Genomic DNA, 20689 nt, shown 5'->3' with positions numbered 1-20689 from the left:
TCCTCTTTTTCTCCCTTCTTCCTTTCTCCCTCTCTCCCTTCTTTCCTTCCTTCCTCCCTTCCTTCCTTCCTTCCTTCCTTCCTTTCTTCTTTGAAATATTAGACTATATCATCATGTAATCACAGGATTTTAGAGAGTAGTAATCCAACCCTGTCTTTTACAGATCAGCAAACTGAGACCCAGAGAGGGAGAACAACTTGTCTAATAAGCATCCTGAGTAAATGGCAGAGGCAGTATTAGGACCCAGGAGTCTTGATTAGGAGGACAATTCCCTGAACGCTTTACTGCCTTGCCTACATCAGAGTAGGATTAAGCAGGGAAAAAAAATCTCCTTGGAATTATGGTTTGTCCCAAATATTTTTTTTAACAGAGTTGTAATAGATCAGAGTTATAAAGATAGTAACCTCATAAACATTACCTTATTAAGACTTCTTGGAAACTAGAGGTCGAAGCCCCACTGGGTCATGGAACAAGAGTTTAGCATCCAGCGAACAAACAGAGGCTAACATTACATTTTTCACTCATTTAAAACCTAGTTTCTAATTATAGTGCTTGTTAAAAGGCAGGGCTGATCTCCCAAGCATTAGGAGCTGGTGCCCAAGTACCCTAAAGAGGCCTGCCTTTTTGAGTATATGCTGGGGGAGCAAGAGGAAGGCTCACTGAGGTGCTTCAGGAGGCTGATCAGGATCACAGAACCTTACAAAGATTTCCCTCACAAAGAGGGAATCTGAAATCTAGACAGAAATTTGCCCAAGGTCACCTTGAAAGTTAGTGGCAGCAATGAACTAGAACTCAGAACTTAGAATGCTTTGGTGAAACTTATTTATCCAAGTCTGAAGAGGAAGGTGAAGAAAGGAGGGATGGATATCTTTAAATACTTCAGGGTTTTCCCAGTATTGCTGCGCATTATAGCTCACCCTAATATTTGGATCCAGTGTGGGTATGTTTGTTTTTTTTTCTAAACAATGAAAATGAGGATAGCTTGATGCAGGGGAAAGAAATACTAAATTTAGTCCAATCCCACATTTTACAGACGGTAAAACTGAGGATATCTCATCCTGTATTATTCATTTCCACATTGTTTCAAAAATACTCCATAGAAGATCTACCTACTGTATTGGAGGCTTTTCTTAAGTTCTTTTACCATTCCATAAGTTCTAGTGTTTCACTCAATCTGTGTATTTTTTCCTCCAACTTTTTAACATTTTTATTTGAAGTTTTAAGTTCAAAATTCTATCCCTCTTTTCTTCCCTGAAATGGTGAGTAATCATATATAGATTATAAATGTGCAATTATGTAAAACATGTCCATTTTCATCATTTTGTATAAAAGTTCTCAAATAGAAGGGAAAAATAAAAAATATGTTTCAGTCTGTATTCAATCAATATCAGTTCTTTCTCTGGAGATAGATAGTATACTTCATCATGAATTCTTTGGGATTGTCTTGAATCATTGTATTGTTGAAAAGAGCTAAATTATTCATAGTTCTTCATCTTTTTTTATGTCTTTGGGATGCTGGATCCAAGGATATGCCCAGTTTTATAGAACTCTGAGCATAGTTCCAAATTGCTCTCCAGAATGAATTCACAACTCCACCAATAATGCATTAATATCCCAGTTTTCCTGCATCCATCCTAACATACAACATTTTCCTTGTCCATCATATTAGATACTTTGATAGAGAAAGTGATACCTGAGAGTCGCTTTAATTTGCATTTTTCTATTTAATAGTGATTTAGAACATTTTTGGGTATGACCATAAATAGCTTTGACCTCTTTGTCTGAAAAATGAGTTTGTGTTTTGTTAAGGTTTGGTTAATGGTATCTATTCCTTTGAGATGGGTACTATCTATATTTATATCTATATCAATCTAGAGTATTATTAATACTATTCTAATATAATAAAAATATCACATTATTAGTTACTATTATAATGTATAGTATTATATATTAGTATTATTGATACTGTATTATTGCTAGAAATATGTATGTACATTTATCTAGATATATCAATATATGCATATGTATACATCTGTATATAGACAAATATACACACATATATTTCTCACATATGTGAGAATGCTTGACTTTTTCGTCCTGTACCCATATCTTTAGTATTTTGTGAAAGAGACCTAAGTCATTTGAATGATACTTCCTGGTTGAACTCTTAAAAAAAATTGAAGAACAATTGGGAGGAGTGTAAAGAAAAATAGATTTATAAACCTATGGGCCCACGGAAAATTCTGTCATTGGTGAGAAATATCTAGCCCAAGAGCTTAGAATATGAATTCAAATAGTCATAGTATAAAACACAGAGACTAGATCAGAGATAAATGGAGGACCAGGTGAGTTCCTGAACTCTTGGTGAGCTATTCCAAAGTTAAAATGAATTTTAGGAGAAGGGAGAGGCTTCAGTGTGGAGGCACTAGGTCTGGCTGGGAATTGGAGCTGAACTTTCCCACCATAATGGTGAAACTGAAAGATTCCCCTTATTTTGAAGATCAGATTCTGAGAACATAGAAGCTTTTCCTCTGGGAAAAAAAACTCTGTCCATACCATCTCTTGTGAGCTAAGGAAAATTTTAGACAGAATAATTAATTGAGATAACTCTTTTCAGGGAGCTGTTGCAGAGCCTAGGCAGAGGTCAGGTGCTAAGAGACTATGAGATATGATGCCTATTAGGTACCTAACATAGTACATGACTTTAAACAACCAAAAACTCTATAGGTCCCTAGGGAAAGGTTGTTATTGGCAGGTGCAAAAATCTTCCACAATCTCTGAGATACTAGGATCACAGGTGTAGGATCATAGCTTTTGAGTAGAATAAACTTGGGTTCCTTGAACTTGTGACTATCTATAAGGGGAAATGGTGTCAACAGATTGGGGGTAGTCATATAATGAAATTTCCAGATTTCCTAAATGGGTGCAATGAACCAGAGATGTGAGAAATCCCCTGAAATATATCTGTACTTATTGTGTAATATTTGACAACTTATACTTCATTTTTTCTCCCCCCCCACATATATATATATATATTATATTATACTCATATATATTATACTCATTACATGTTAAACATCTTTCTGCATTGGCCATGTTGTGGGAAAAAAAAGCAAAAACTATATTTTAATCCACATTCAGAGTTCATTAGTTTTCTTTCTAGATATGGATAATATTCCTTGGAATTACGGTGTATCATATTGTATTGATCAGAATAGATAAGGCTTTCACAATTAATCAATGTTACTTATATTACTATTACTGTGTACAGTGTTCAAATGGTTCTGTTCACTTCACTTCTGTTCAGATTTTTCTGTTATCATTTCCTTCTTTATTTCTTTTCTTTTTTTGTGAGTGAGGCAATTAGGATTAATTGACTTGTCCCGAGTAAACACAACTAGGAAGTATTAAGTGACTAAGGACAGATTTGAACTGAGGTCCTCCTGACTCCAGGCTGGTGTTCTATCCACTGTGCCATCTAGTTTCCCCTCCTTCATTTCTTATAGTATCATAATATAATATCGCAATAATATACCACAACCTGTTTAGCCACTCCACAATAATTGGGAATCCCTTCAGTTTCTAATTCTTTGCTATCACAAAAAGAGCTACAATAAATATTCTTGCACATATTGGTCCTTTTCTTCTCTTTAATTTTTTTGTAGGATACAGACTTAGTGCAGTATTGTTAGTTCAAAAGGTATATATGGCAATAAATGGCTTTATAGCCCTTAGGTGATAGTGTCAAATTGTTTTCCAGAATGGTTGGACCAGTTCACAGCTCTATGTATCAGTATTTCTATTTTTTCCATAGCCTTTCCAGCATTTATAATTCTCTTTTTCTGTTATTTGAACCAGCCTGATAGGTATGAAGTGTACCTCAGAGTTTTTTCAATTTACATTTTTCTAATTAATAAGGATTAAAGTATTTTTTTCATATGACTAGAAATAGTTTTGGTTTCTTCTTCTGAAAATTGTCCATTCACATCCTTTGGGTACATATCAATTGGGGAATAGCTCTTAATTTTATAAATTTGGTTCCTATGTATTTAAGAAATGAAGCCTTTATCAGAGAAATTTACTATAAAAATTTCCCCCTTAGTTAGCTGCTTTCCTTTTAATTTATACTTAATTTTCTTCCTTTTCTCTTTTTAATTTTTAATAATGGTTTTTAATTTTCAAAATACATGCAAAGATAGTTTTCAACATTCACCCTTGCAAAAAACCCCAAGTTTTTGTCTCCCTTCTCTCCACCCCTCTCCCCTAGAAAGAAAGCAAACCAATAGAGTTTAAATGTGCAATTTTTCTATATATATATATATATATATATATATATATATATTGCCACATTTATCATGATGCACAAGAAAAATCTGATGAAAAAGGAAAAAAAATTAAGAAATAAAGAAAAAAACAAACAAATAACAATAAAAAAGGTGCAAATACTATGTTGTGATCCACATTCTGTCCCCAAGTCTTCTTTCTGTATGGAGATGATTCTCCATCACAAGTCCAGTGGACTTGGTCAATTATTTCATTGCTGTTTATACTTCATTTTCAAATTATGATTGATCCATCTTCTTTTTATGACTGTATATTTCTTGGATGACAATTTTTATGTTATCTCTGATGTGAAATTCAATTTTGGTAAGATGCTTTGATTTTTTTATATTCACCATGTGTCTCTTCACCTTTTTTGGTACAACCAATAATTATGATTCTTTAGAGGTGGTAGTACTCCAGGATGTATGCTTACATTACATTGGAGGATGACTATTAGTAAGAAAAAGATGAATTTTTATCACAGTAAGCAACTTGGGTTTATTGAAAATGGTGCTGAATTTCTAAAATGTAGTTCAGATCACATGAAAAATCTTTACTTAGTACCCTACTCTGTCCTCAGCAACACAAGTACTGAAGATGCTAGCTGTAAAAAAATAAAGTAGGCTGTTGAGAGAACCTTTCCATCCCATCCATAAATCCAACTCTCCTGCTGCCCCCATACTAGATACCATGGGGTGCTGGTGAGTGAAGCTAATCAGATTGTGTGTGTACCAATTCCTAAATGCACTAGTCCACTGAAAGATCTCACTAGGATCTTAGCTTTCCAAAGGTTGTGAGCCAGAGACCCTCCCCCTCCCACCCCCGCCATCCAGACTTCTGTCTTTGGAGGTTAAACCTCTTTGATGAACAAAGAATCATTAGCTACAATCCTGATAAAATGGAGGACTATTAGGTTTTACTATCCAGTTTGTTGCTATATCCTAGAGGCCACTGGACCTTCTCATCTGTCTTGTGGATATATTATACATACTGCTTGGGCATTGCTAACTGAACTGCTGCTATACCCTTAGGACTACTGGACCTATAATTTAATTCTTTGCTCTACAATTAAACATTCCTATATGTGTGATTTCCGCCAATTAGAATGAATTCCTTAACAGCAAGGACCATCTAATTTTTCTTTTTGTTTCTCTGGTGCTCAACATAATACTTGGCATAAAATAAACACAATAAATATTTTTTGCCACTATTTATTTTTTCATTCATTTACAGTGTCTTAAGATATATGTGAGTTTAGCATCCCTTCGAGGATATGTAATAGAGGGGTCTTTCCCTCTTAATCCTCAAGATTCTACTGCAGAGTATATCTGAACACCCTCTGCTACCTGCCAGTTATAAAGATTCTTTTAATTATCTGCTGAATCAAACTTTCTTTTATATTCTAAAAGGGCAATCTGTGCTCCTGAGACCTCTTCTAGTGAGTCTTAAGGTCTATGTAGAGTTGACTTTCTGAACTCTGGAAGGTTAATTGGAGGATAACCTTTCCCTTAGTGGGTCTCAGAATGAACTCATAGAGTCCTGGGCAAACTGGAGACTAGAATGAGGTTACTTTTGCTTGTGTTTTATTAGCCTTTGGCATGAGGCCTTATGAGATCTCAAAAGGCTGCAGATTTCCCTAGGTACCCAAATAATGGGGTATCAGTGACTGGAGATGTTTCAGTGTGACCAGCATCAGAGGCAGTGGCTGACTAGTTAAGAAAGAAGAAATAATTGAGAGAGAGAGAGAGAGAGAGAGAGAGAGAGAGAGAGAGAGAGAGAGAGAGAGAGAGAGAGGGAGGCACAGAGACAGAGACAGAGACACAGAGAAAGACAGAGACAGAGACAGAGAGGCAGATGAACAAACCTCAAGAAGGAAGAAAAAGCCCATTTAGTATTGATTGGGCTACAATCAGTGGAGAAAAAAAAAAGTAAGAAAAGCCTAATATGAAGCAGTTTATGAATGTTTTAGTGAGTTTTGAATACTAGTTGCATGACTGATCATAAATATAAGTCTTTATTGTTTAGAATTACCTTTTTTTCTCAAGGAACAAAACTGCCTATTCCTTACCTGATTTATGATTGTATTCTGGGTACCTTTTCTTTTACTCCCTCTTCTCACTCCTGAAGATGACTTTTTAAAGCACAGTCAAAAATCAAATTGTTTTTCAGGAATCTGAAGTATGGGTGGAATTGAAACACTGGGAACCTAGCTCCCCATTGAGAAGACAGAAAAGTCCAGAGCAATAAAAATCAGGATAAAGAAGGGAAAGGACAGGAACTGACTAAGGTCTCCAGCTCCTGTGACCTCAGATTAGTACCTGGCAAGTATCTAACAGTACTTGACTAGCCACTTTTCTAGATGATAGACTAAATAAATGGATTTCCCTTCCAACTACATGACTTGATCTAAACAATAGGGATTCTTCATTTTTGGTGGGGTTTAGATGGTTTATTAGATTGATTTTTTGGAATGGTTTTGCATCTCTCTGAGAAACATTCTTTAATATTCAAGGTCTTAATGCAGTTTATCTTATATCAGTTCTCCAAAAGGAACTTCTGGAAGAGATCAGCAGTTTATCCACTATAGATGAGTACTTCTTTTGCGTTGCTTTCAATTTTCCAGAGGAGACTCTGTGATTGTCCTAGACTTTCTGCAGTTAACCCAATATTATTTGGAACAAGAACAGTTGGAGAATCTTAGCTTTGTCTGAACTCTGCAAGGAATAGAAAATTATAGAAGTTAGAACTGGATGACAGCTACTCTAAATGTCACATTTTACAGATGAATTACTGGCATAGAAGTGACATAGGTAGTGAGTTTGTTAAGCAAAGATTTGACTCCTGATCTGCAGCTCTTGTCACTATGCTATAGTCACATCATCCATGATATTGGCACTTATCTTAGATGAGCAAAAAACTCTTTGTTTAGTTTCCTGAAAGGAGGGACCATATCTTATATATTAGTATATTGTGGAACTGCCTGTTTCAGAGGTGTCTCTCTTGGCCATAGAATGAAAAGATTGGTAGGCATATTAGAGTCCACTGAATTTCCCACACCTCCTCAGTAATTGTCTGCTGATCCATTTCATAGATGCAAGATATTACTGTACATGAAGTATTGAAAAAATAGTCAAGTGAGTATTAGTCGATTTACTATACCCAATGCTTGCTTTAAAATAAAGAGACTAGTTTATGAAATATAAATATTAAAGAGGATAGTTGCTCTTGTTTGAGTTCATTATCTCTTATTTAGAAATTTGCAGAACCTAATCAAGGTCATGAGAGATTTGTACCTCTTTGAGGAAAGAACCAAAGTTCACTATAGGGATGAATCAAATTTTCTCTTCCCTACTTTTTTCTCTTTTTTGCCCACTCAATTAAAATGCTTAAAGATTTCAAAACATATATCTTGGGGTGGAGAAAATAGATAATACTTTACTTTCCCACAAATCACTGCTGTAGTACCCTTTACAAGTGAAGAAATATGACTAGCACATGTCAGAGATGAAATCTTTCCAATAAAAAATCTGGGAGGTCATTTTTGAGCCTTTTACCCCTACTGCATATGCAATATAATGAAGTGCTAGACATCACCTCATTTCTAACCATCTGAGGCCTCACTTGGTTATAACAAATACTATTCAAAATATCTGTATTTTTATATGGACAAAACATTTGCATATAGACTCTCTCTCCTTTTTCTCTTCCAAATGACTTACCACAAAATGACTCATTTGAAGAGGAAAATCTGCCAGATATCATACTTAAAATGAGGAGAACATGCCCATTTCTTTTTTTTTATTTTAGTGAAAAAAATCCCATTAATGTAGCAAAATAACTCTAATAAAAACTGATGCCAGAAGTGGGGTTAATTCTATGCGTTGTCCTAATTTGGTGGTATTGGTCTTAGTCCCAAAGTCAAAGGCTCAGGAGGTTGTCCTAGTAAATTTCCTTGATCATTCCTGCTTTTTACTCCTTTTAGTGTTTCTAGGCAAGCTGTTTGAACTTTCCTTCTCAATCTTCCCTTAATCATGCCATAAGAAGGCCTGTTGCTTTCAGCATTGACTGTTTTTAGAAATCTCCTATAAAGCCTTGTTTAGTCCCACCAACATACCCTGAGAAAGGATAAACTCAGTTGAGATGAGTATTCAAAATTGCAATAGTAATCATAGTACAAATAGCAATAAAGATGATGAATTGATAACAAAATAAAACAATTCTGTGAGATAGGTAATGTATTTATAACAAATATGTTCCGTCTCTCTTTCTCAGGGCCAGGTAGGTTTTATTTCTCTTCAAGATTCCATGGTACCCTGAAGAGTTTATGGATGTTTCTCTTTTCTACTTCCATCCATTTCAAAGTTTACTGGCTATACTCCTTCCCCCATTATTAGGGGCCTGTGACTAGCACCCTCAGTCCCATTTAACTACTTACAAAGGGCTATTTATTAAAATTATTTCCCCAGTGCCTCTGAAACATACTTTCCCCTAGCTCACCTTGGTCTAATCTGGTGCAGTAAGCTCAAAATTTAGCATGTCCAAAAGATGCATCATTGACAGATCGTAATTTTCTCCTGAGCTGGGGTCTCGAAAACCATCCCCAATTACTCCTTTCTTTTTTAAATATCCCTGCTGGGTTCACTACAACTCTAGGCATGAGTTCTAACTCCTGAATTTCTTTGGCTAGCTCTTCCAACTTTTTGAGATTCCCATTTTACAAATGAGGAAACTGAGACAGAGAAATTAAATAATTTTGTCCAAGGTCATGCAACTAGAAAAAAGATAGAACTGTTTTTTGAATGTGAGTCAAAAACTACATAAGTAAGTATAGTGTTTTTTATATTATGTAGCACACAGAAATTAGGAACTTAATGAAAGTTTGTTATACTGAATTTAATTTGGATATATCCACAGTTATTAATCAGCTCTGCAAAATTATTTTATAGAGTTTAGAAAATAAATGCACAGGAAATTGTTGCAAACGTCCCTTTTTTGAAAAGTGGTAATAATATCCATTATTTTTTTAAAATTGTTTGACAATTTCTCTTTGAAATTCTTTGAAAAAAAAAGTTCTTTAGTGCTTTCAAAATTGTGTTCTCTCCAGCACAGATTTATTCTGTTTATGTTTGATCTGATCTAGTTGTTCTTCCTGACTTAATTTTCCTAAGTGCCGTTTCTGTTTCTTCAAATGACAATTTGGTACTGAGATGCTCCAGATGTTATAGTGATGATATCAATGATGTGCAAAGATTTCTATAATAAAAAAGAAAAATGTTTCATTTTCTATCAATTTGTTGTCTATTTTTTAGGTTTGTCTATAAATGATCTTGGGATAGCTTGGCTTGTATGGATCATACATCAAGCTTTCTACAGTTTTATCATCCTTTCACTATTTTTCAGTTGTATTTTTCTGAATGCTCTTCCATGATGCTTAAAAAAATTGTACTTTACTCTAGGGTTGAACTTGGCTTTCAGATCTCTCCTCTTGTAAAACAGATAAAAGTTTTGTTGGTTGTTACATTTTTTGAGTTGTTTTGGTCTCATTGAATGATCAATTTGTGTTTATTATTACTTATTTAATAATAATAATAATGAAATTATTATGTCAATTTTCAGCATTAACTTGTTTGAATAGGATTGGGTAGATCAGTTATAAAGACGTATGCTACATTATTCTCATGTTCATTCTAATGTGGTAATTTTTTTTTTGATATTTGCCTTATCTAGTTGATAGTCTGACAGCACAAAAATCCAAATATTTTTCCATGTTGTTAACCAGATGTTTCTAATAAAATATGATCAATTTCATTTAAAAATATTACTCATTGATTATGTCTAGAGCCTACTTGAAGAAAGTATTCATGATGTATATAAGATTTCTGAGTAGTGTCCAAACCTTTAGCCTACATTATGCATTTATGTATATGTATATATGTGTGTATTTATACCCAGATATTTTATAGATACATATATACATATGTATATATGCATATACACAGACATATATAACACCATTCTCCCCACTGTTCATCTTCTCACAAGGTCAACAAGTATGATTGTATGTGCTGATTTGATTTAAAGGATCTTAGAATCACAGATTTGAAGACAAAAGGAATTAGAAGGTCTTTAGCTTAATTTTATCATTTTACACATAAGAAAACCAAGGCATTCCTTTGTCACTTATCAAGTTCTTCATAGATTTTCATTATTTTTTCATATATTTCAAACAGATGTCTACAAACTTCAAATATCTTTAAAAGGGTCCTATTGCATATGTGAGTACTGTAAGAAAAGTTGATTAACTGTCCCAAGAAATGATATTTCTTGTTTCCCTTGGGAACACAATAAAATCAGCTGAACTAATCTTTTATTTTCCTATCTAGAGAGGCAATAGGCCATAATGAATGTAGAATCAACTTCAGAGTGAGAAAGGGTTGATTTTAAATACTGTCTCTGACATGGAATGATAGTGTGGTCCTATACAAGTCACACATTCTCTTAGTTCCTCAGACAATGCTTTGAGAGAGAGATGGAGAGAGTTAGAAAGGCAGAGACAGAGGGAGGGAGAAAAAAGATAAAGAGAGACACAGAGAGGGAGAGAGATAGAAAGGGAGAAGAAGAATGGGAGGGAGAGACAGAGACATACAGAGATAGAGAGAGAATGAGAAAGGAGAAGGAAGGGAGAAGAGGGATACAAAATAAAGATAGAAAAAAGGAAAGGAAAGGGGAGAGAGAGAGAGAGAGAGAGAGAGAGAGAGAGAGAGAGAGAGAGAGAGAGAGAGAGGAAAAGAGGGAGGGAGAGAGAGAAAGGGAGGGAGAGAGAGAAAGGGAGGGAGAGAGGAAAAGAGGGAGGGAGAGAGAGAGAGGGAGGGAGAGAGGGAGGGAGGGAGAGAGAGAGAAGTGAGTTGAAGAGTGTGGGAGAGATGGGGAAAAGGAAGAGAGAACCCTGTGATAGTAAATTCTTTAATTTTTGTGGTTTTGTTGCAAGAATGACAGTATTAATAAGGAAGAATTCTTCTTGTAGTAGTCTATTAAGATATTGTTCATTGAACAAAGATCTCATATTTAGACTACCTAGAGCTAAATTAATTTTCTTTAGATAGCCTAAAAACAATGGGATTCTTTTTATTTATTTATTTATTTTTCAGTTTTTTTTTTTTTTTTAAATTTTATAATAACTTTATATTGACAGAATCCATGCCTGGGTAATTTTTTTTTTTACAACATTATCCCTCCCACTCGCTTCTGTTCCGATTTTTCCCCTCCCTCCCTCCACCCCCTCCCCTAGATGGCAAGCAGTCCTATATATGTTAAATATGTTGCAGTATATCCTAGATACAATATATGTTTGCAGAACCAAGCAGTTTTCTAAACAATGTGATTCTTGATGACAGTTAGGTGGCATGGTTGATAGAATCCTGGGCCTAGAATCAAGCAGACTCCTTCCTGAGTTCAAATTTAAGTTTACACACTTAATAGCTATGTGATCCTGGGCAAGTCACTTAAGCTTGTTTGCCTCAGTTTTCACATTTGTAAAATGAGCAAGAGAAAAAAATGGCAAACTCCTCCAATATCTTTGCGAAGAAAACCCAAAAGGGATTATTTATTTAAGATTCATTTAAGCATCTTTCATTCATATGTTTATATCATACATATTTCTTTGATATATACACCATGGATACAATTTTGTTCAACAATTTCTTAGTTAACAATGTTAAGCAACATTGTATATATGTATACTTGATGTAAACATTGAGATGTATACTTGAGTAGATTGTTTATAGCTAACATGGAGGAGGTTCTATGCAAGGTCCAACTGAGACAGGAATTCCTTATATGTGGGCATGTCTTCTGGATAGCCCCATTTGTAGATGATAAGTTTAGATAGCATCAAGTCCCTGAATACTACAGAGATACCTCAAAGAGATTTTTGACCACTCAAAAAATAATTGGACACAGGAAAATTCAAATGTATAAGAAATCTCTATTTGTATAGATTATGACCTGCCATTGCATGGATAGCCCATTAAGTTAATGTATAAATGAATGCATAAATTTAAAAAAGCCTTTCTCAAACCCTTACTTTGTGCCAAGCTTTGTGCTGAGTGCTGAGATAGAAACAGAAAAACAAAGACAGATCATGCTGTCACTTTAATCAATGAAGATGATTCCTAAAAGAAAATTCTGCTGAAGCACAGTTGAAAAATCACCGAAAACCCAAGGGTTCGATGACTGAGAGCACTATAGCGGGTATAGAGGCTGGAAACATATTAATGACAAATAAAGTACTGGGCCCAGAATTGAATAGGGAAGACTGGTTGAATGACATTTGGGTATAAATACTTTTTAATAATCTATAGGTCATTCCTGATACCATTACCTGTTTTATTAAAACACTTTTATCCTATAAACCTGTAAATAATGGATCACAACAAGTCTCCTAAAAATGAAAATTGTGAGTGACCTAAAGAACAGTGAAGAGAGATATGTTGGGCCTCCAGAGCATTTCAACATCTTTCATAAAAGATATCTTCCAGATAATTAATTGGAATGATTAGTTTGTAGACCATGTTTCTGGATTGCAACAAGAGCTAAGACTAACAGATAACAGATGATATAAGTATATGATACAATACAAAGAGTGATTGATTTGGAGTCAAAAAGCTTTGAATTTGAATCCTTTCTTAGTTACTCCCTGTATAACTTTGGGCAAGCCATTGAATCTACGGTTCCTCAGTTTTCTCATCTGTAAAATGAGGATAAAAACAGCAACTACTTTCCAGGGTTGTGAAGCTCAAGTGAGATAACATATGCAAACCTTTTTTCAACTCTCAAAGCTTTATATAAATAAATGCTATCTCTCAACTATTAAGAACTTCCCATGGAGGGAAGCTATGGGTTTGGCACCACAAAATGGTAAAATATTTGAATGAAGATGTCTAGCAAGCTGGGTAGTTTCTCTATGAATTTTTTATGGAAGGGCACAGAGAAGAATTGCACAAGAATAGGAAATCATGGTTAGGCTGCAATTCACATCTTTGGAAGGAACACCCATGGTGATAAGATCAAAGACTCAGTAAGGAATTGAATTGACTCTGTATTTGGTCTTTGAAGCTCATACAGCTTAAGAACATTCTGTCCTGGGTCCATCCAGTCCAATTTTCTGGCTCTAAAAATACTACTCAGGAATATGCTGGGGGTGAGGGGAACTTTTCCCCCTGACGTCAAACTCAAAGGTTATTGGGTGTCCTCCTCAAGATACTGTAATTTTTCTTTGAAAGTTCTTTTAGATCTAAGACATGATCTTTCAAGCTGTCCTAACTAACTCTTGAGGTATCATTTTTCAATATGTTCATCCATACTCCAGGATACTAAGATTTGTAGTAGGAAATAAGATCTTTTCTTATCTATGCCTACACCTGCTTCCTGCCCTCCTTTCTCTACCTGTTCTTATGTCCAGGGGCCACCGTCTAGTTCATCTCATCCTCATAGCAACCTCCCCTTGTAGACAGGAAAATCTTTTCAAGGATTGTCAAAGCTGAAAAGGTTTTTAGAAACCAAAGCACATAATGTCACATTTCCAAACATATGTGGTATATATACTTAGGATATATAATAGAAGAGCTGAAGGGACTAAATTGAATTCAAGAAGTATTTATTAATCACCTACTATGTGTTGGGCACTGAGAATATAAAGATAAAAATGAAATATTCTCTTTCCTCAAAGAATTTATATTATATTAGAGTAAATGTAAAATACAGCAAACCTTATACCATAGAACATAGAATATCAGAACTATGGCTTTGAGCTTTTTTGGTTTCAGAATATAAAGTCCAGACTAGCTCTGTGGAGGAACTCAGAATCAGCCCAAGTCCTTGGTCTTAGTCGGGGAGTGAAGGAGCTACCACATGGCTGGTCAGAGATGGAGTCTAGAATCTGGTGTCTTCCTCTTGTGTCTGTGGCTGAGAGCTATGGCTGAGAGAGCATTCCCAGTTTTTCCAGCCTTTAAATATTTCAGTATGATTATATCACTACACCACACTGAGCATGTGCCAGCTGTAGAACATTATATTATATTACATCATATTAAGTACCACACTAAGTATGTGCTTAGCTAGAGAATCATTATCTCATCAATCATACTCAGTCTTAAGTATATCTTTTCAGAGTTCTGGCCCTCTATATCAGAATACTTTTTTTGCTTTTAAAAATTAATAAAGACCCTCAAATAGTTTTGTTTGGATGTGTTATATCTGTCTATATCATATTAGAAATTAAAACATCTTATTTTTATTACAAAAAAGTAATTTTTGATCCTAGAGATTCTTTCCCACCTTCCCCAGAGAATCTGAGAGACTCTCAGTGGTTTTCTGATTACAATTTGACATGAAGTATCTCCAAATGACTTAACTAAATTCCCTAATCTTAGCAGTTAGCCTTTGTGTCCAGGTGGAAACATTCTTTGGATTAGTATTCTTGGTATAAGAAGTTTCTAAGATATCAGCTGAAGAGCAGCTCTGAAATAAGGGGCAATATTCAGTAAATGGAAAAATTCTTAAATTGGGAGTTAGGAGATCTTATTTCTAAGTCTAACTCTTTCATCAACTTTCTCTGTAATACTGGGGGAAAAAATCATTTCTTTCTGGCCATGGGTTTCTTCATTTACAAAATGAGGAAATTTATACAAATGATAGTTAAGGTTTTACATTATTTACTTCTAAAATGCTATGCTTCTATCCAATAGCATTTTTGGCTGCAAGAAGATAGGTTGAATACATAAAATCTCCTCAAGAAATCACTGAGATGGAGTACCAGTCTTGTATCAGACAGACCTAAGTTCAGATCTGAACAGATCAGAAACTTGACAATTATTAGTTGTGTGATCTTGGGCAAGTCACTTAACCCCAGGGGATGTTGGTGAGAGCACTAGCAGGCAATAGAGGAATCAGAAGAAGCCTTGTATAGAGGTGGAACCTGAGGTGAGCCTTGAAGAGAATTTGGGATTTTTTGAGTTGAAAGTCCAAAGGAAGAGTACTTCATGCATGCCCATATAAAGGGACAAGGAGACAAGAGATAGAATATTGTATACGTGGAATAGCAAGCAGAATATTTTGGCTGAATATAAAACACACAAAAGGGGAACTAATGTGAAGTACACCTGAAAAGATGAGTCAATCAGATTGTGAAAGAATTTGAATGCTGACTAGAGTAGCATGTACTTAGTTTTTAGTGGCAAATTGAGAGCTATTCAAGCAGGAAGAGCCTGTACTCTGGGAAGCAGGGTTGGAGCAAACTAGAAAATAATTACAAGAGAGGTGATGAGCATTTCAACTAGGATGATGACCATAAGAATCCACAGAAAAAATAGATGAAAGAGATGTGGTGTCAAAACTCAAATATATAGGATTTTTACAGGCTGTATATTGGTTACAGAACTGGAAAGAGAAATTGGATGAGGTGGGGAAAGGAGTTTCAGAAAGCATATATTGATATGTTTACTGGAAAGAAGATGGCAGGAGACATAAGGCGTGTGGCTGAGACCACTTAGCTATAGAGAGACTTGTGAGGTACCCACTAAATAAAGTGACTAAGCGCTAATGCCTGAAAGGAGATTAAAGGTTGATGATAAAAATGACAGTGCAGTTGGTGAGATGATGGGACACATAATAAACAAATGTTTATTATGCCAGACACTGTGTTAGGTATAGGAGCTAGAAAGACAAAAAACAAAACAGATTCTGTCCTCAAGGTGCTCATGTTCTAATAGGAAAAATTTAGAGGAGATCCTATGGAGAATTTGTTAGAAAGCAATCAAGCAAGAGAAAAAGAATGGCTGTGTGGTGGGGTGGGACAGTTAAGACTATGTAACATATATTTATACTAGTCCCAGTTGGTTCAATTGAATGACTTTGCCTAGCAGTGTTCAGTAGCACACAAGCAAGAATGTAAAAAAATAGGGATCAGACAGGGATGGGGTTTGTCAAGGTATAAATGATGGTGGGACACTGGGCCAAGGGATTCAAGGGAAAAACGATGATGTTCAATTGAAGTAATTAACTAGGGATCAAAACTGAAAGGAAGAAAGTGTTTTCCAGAGCAAAGGTGATGGACTAGGAAAATGGAAATGACTTGGGAATGGAGACACAGGAGATAATGATGAGAACAAAACAGGAGCGAAGCAGGGGATAATGCTAAGAGAATGACAAATTATGATCGGAGAGGGAAATTTTAGAATTCTGGATCATGATTTTGATGACATCAAGAGTATGACCATTCTATATGTCACTGGGGTACAATGAGGAGCAGATCATGGGAGTTAAAGAACTGGCTCCCTGGAGTATGATAGCCTGGAGTATTTGAGGGGGACATTAAAAATTATGTTAAAGTTTTCATGTATGAAGATAGGAATTGGTGTGATATAGGATACTGGGTGATGGCAATTGCAATCAGGATCTGCATGGAGGTAATACAGATGAGTGGAGTGAATCTTTTTTTAAAAATATATTAAAATTTTTTCTATTATTCTGAATTTAACAAACACTATCAAATACAACCATTTTTATATAAAGAACAGGAAAAAAAAAAGATTATACATGCAGCTACATATTTCCATTATGGACAGCTTGTTTTTTTTTTTTTTTTTTTTTTTTAAGTATATAATGCATTAAGCATGTTAGTTCCAAAGTTGTCCCTCTTGTCTGTGTTTCTTTCTGAACTTGATTCAGTGAATCTTAAAGATACAGAGTTTGCTGAGTGACAGTGACAGGAGAGTCTGAATTTGGCAGAGAGAGTATGGAGCATAGCCCCTTCTCTGACTCCATTTGTCAGGGGGGGATATAAGATACAGTGCTGAAAAATGTGGCCAGGATACAATATTCCCTAAAGGAGAAGGATTCTTGACGTCAATGGTTCTACTGGTCCTCTCTCCTATCTGATCACATTCGAACTCCCTAGCCTGGTATTTAAGAGGTTGCAATGATTTTTCCTGCACATTACTTTTCCCCTACACATACTGTCTCTAGGGAAGTAGACATAACACAGTGAAAAAAGCACTTGGCTGGGAGCCAGAAGACTTGGTTTGAGCCCAGACTCTTCGTTAACTTTGTGTGCACTCCTTGCTAAGTCATTTCCCCCTCCTAGAGTCCCAGTTTCCTTATCTTTAGAATAAGGGGGTTGTATTTGCAGCTTTTGTAATCTTCAAGAACCCAGAGATAAGCACTCTTTGTCATGACAAAGGATAAGAAGAGGACTTTAGTTAAACAAAAAAATGATGACACAAATGATAACATTTTAATTAAGTTTTACGTTTTTTTCAAAACACTTTATAATCACAATAATAGCTGTAACCAGTATTATTAAAGGAAGGAAATACATCTACAAGGTCTCAGAACATAAAAGCATTGAAGCTCAATTTTCCAGTGAGGAAGACAGAACAAAAGCTATTTATACTCATTTTAACAAAGGAGAGAATTGAGGCTGAGAAAGAAGTGATTTGGTCAAACTTTCAGTGATGGACCTGGAACTAAAAACGATGTTGTCTGATATGTTTCTACATTCTTTCCATTCATTTAAAGGAGGCAGTGGGGGAAATGGAAAGAGCCATGGTCTGAGGATGAGGAAACTAAAGCACTTTTTTCTTGTCTCTAAGTCATTACTTCTAAGTCTTGCCAGACTTTTAACACCTCTCTTCATGAAGTTAATTCTAATCACTTCCACTAGCACTCAGAAATCTCTCTTGTGACTTTCCATTATGCCTTTCTTGACTATTCTATTGGCACTCAAATTATGCCTTTTTGTATTGCCATTCAGATTGTTATGTCTATATCGTTTCTTTAGTTCCATGCTATGGCCCTCTTCAGGGCAACCAATGGTCTGAGTCTGCTTCATCTCTGGAGAAGTTTACATATGATAATGTCTTGATCATAGTGCTTACTCAACAAATATCTATTGTAATGATTTCATAGAATGTCAGAAATAGAATTCTATTTTATCTGATTCAATAAATATTAAATATTTCTGATGTGCAAGGCATTGTGATAGGCCTTGGGAATTAAAAAAAAAAAAAAGGGCAAGAGAAAATAATTCCCACCCTCAAGGACCTTACATTACATAGGAGGAAGAAGCAGCATGGACATCAATAAATAAACACAAAATATGTTCAAAGTAAATATGTAGTAATATTGGTTAAAAATTGGAGATCAGGAAAAGGCTTCATGTAGGAAATGGAATGTGAACTACACTTTGAAAGGAGCTAAGCATTCCAAAAAGCATAGGTGGAAGAGAGAACATTCTAAATTTAGGGACAGCCTGGGCAAAGGTCCTAAGATTGAAGGTAGGAGGAACCTTGTTATCAATATGCTATCAGACGTATGAGAGAACATTGAACATGGCCTATTAGAGCTGAATATTTTAGTTCAAGCTTGTCATTCTTTTTTCACCAGAAAAAAAAATAAGGAGTCAAGATGGGAAATTATTTGCTCAACATCATGCAGAGAATTAGGGGCATGCAGAAAAAAGGTCTGGCCAAGGAGCCACAGAATTATAGAACTTCAGTTTTGGAAGAGATGTCAGAGGTCATTTGCTTCAATTCCCACTTAAAAAGGCCTTCCTTTTAATATGTACCCAATAAGAGATCATATAATTTTTGCATGAAAGTATCTATATGGCAGAGTAAATAGAATGCTACTTATTTAAATTCTAGCTTATCCAGTTGATGTGAAACTCACTCCTTTTTTAGTCAGTCCATTTTTTTTTCCAGTTTTGGACAGCTCTAAAAATGAGGCAGAATCTGTTTTTCTATAACTTCTACCAATTACTTCTAGTGTAGTTTTGCTTCATGGGGCAAAGTAGATCAGGCTTCATCCCTTTTCCACATGAAAATCATTGATTTGAAGACAGAGAATGTCTTGAATAAATCTTCTCTCACTTAAGCTAAACCTCATATTCCTTCTGGTCTCCTCACCAACTTGGTTACTCTCTTCATTTGTTCTGGCTAAAATAGGGCACTCAGAATTGACACAATCCTCCAGATGGGATCTGACTGAAACCTGTTTCCCTCTCTATAAATGGTGGGGTTAAACTACGGTTCTTTCCAACTTTGGCATTCAGCAATAACCATAAGATAAGGAGGGCAAGTCAGTTTGGGATTTTTACCTAAAGTATAGTGGAACAACCACATCAGTAGTCATATGAAGGACAAGTGTGCCTGTCAATAAGTTGATATTGGCTTTTGTACTCTGCTTTCCCAGTGTATCTGAGCAGTGGACTGAACGATTCTTTTGGTTTATCTAAATTAAAAAAGATGAAAACTAATTTTTTTTACTCTCCCCTTGTGAGAACCACTCTGAAAGATTGAGAATAATGGAACTGCTCAAATTTTGTACAACTCCCACAAAAATGCTGAGAAAATGACACTCAGAGAAATGATATGACTTGGTTAGACTAATAAGTGGTAAAGCTGGATTTGGAAGCTGGGCTCTTGAAAATGGCAAATGACTTTATTTCTCTGGGCCTCAGTTACTTTATCTGTAAAATAAAAAAGTTGGATTGAAAGCTCTCTAATGTCCCTAATAACTCAAACTTCTTCTAGCAAAGGGATTTGGGTCCAGGGCTATTTCCAGGATATAAGACTACTTTCCCAGTTCTCTCAATATGAAGAGTAACAGTAGCCTCAGCTGAATCATGGCTCCCATTTTTTGGTCTCAATTCCAAGTCATCTTCATGGATTCCATTGTTCCCCTGCTCCAACCCCCACTTTTCAAAGCTTTTCTAAATTCCCAAGCACAGCCCCCACCCTTCTCCTCCCAGCTATAGGAGGCCCATCAGCAGGAGACAGGATTTGGTTCTTCCTGCCTGAAGTTCTCAGGACTTTTCCCTTTTCATCCTTTCCCATGTGGAGCAGAAGGGTTTGAGGAAAGGAAGGAAATTATTACAAACAACTTTCTCTGAGCATGTTCCTCATGTTCCCAGGCATATAACTGGCAACAGTCACAGGCCTGTCGTCCTCACGAACTCAGTTATTCCTCCCCCCCTTCTTCCTCCCTTCCTCCCTTCCTCCTCCTCTCCTTCCCTCCCCCTCTCTGACTTAATGACTTCCACATGGGCTTTGGCAGTCTGAGCCAAACCTCCCAGCATTGTCTGAAATCTCCAAATTTAGAAGAAATATGAAAATTGTCAAGCTCTCCTTCCTTAGGGGGTAAAGCCAACACTCCCCCAACTCAGGCAGGTCAAGGCGAGGTGGTCACATGAACCAGGCCAGGGCCAATGAGGGCCCTGGGAGGGCTGGACAGAGGGAGTTCAGGCCTCCTGGACTCCTCTTTCAGCTCATATAAGGTAAAACGAAGAAAGGGGCTTTCTAGCTGGGGA

The sequence above is a fragment of the Antechinus flavipes genome, chromosome 2, assembly GCF_016432865.1.
Source record: "Antechinus flavipes isolate AdamAnt ecotype Samford, QLD, Australia chromosome 2, AdamAnt_v2, whole genome shotgun sequence".
NCBI lineage: Eukaryota > Metazoa > Chordata > Mammalia > Dasyuromorphia > Dasyuridae > Antechinus > Antechinus flavipes.
This window is presented reverse-complemented; position numbering follows the sequence as displayed.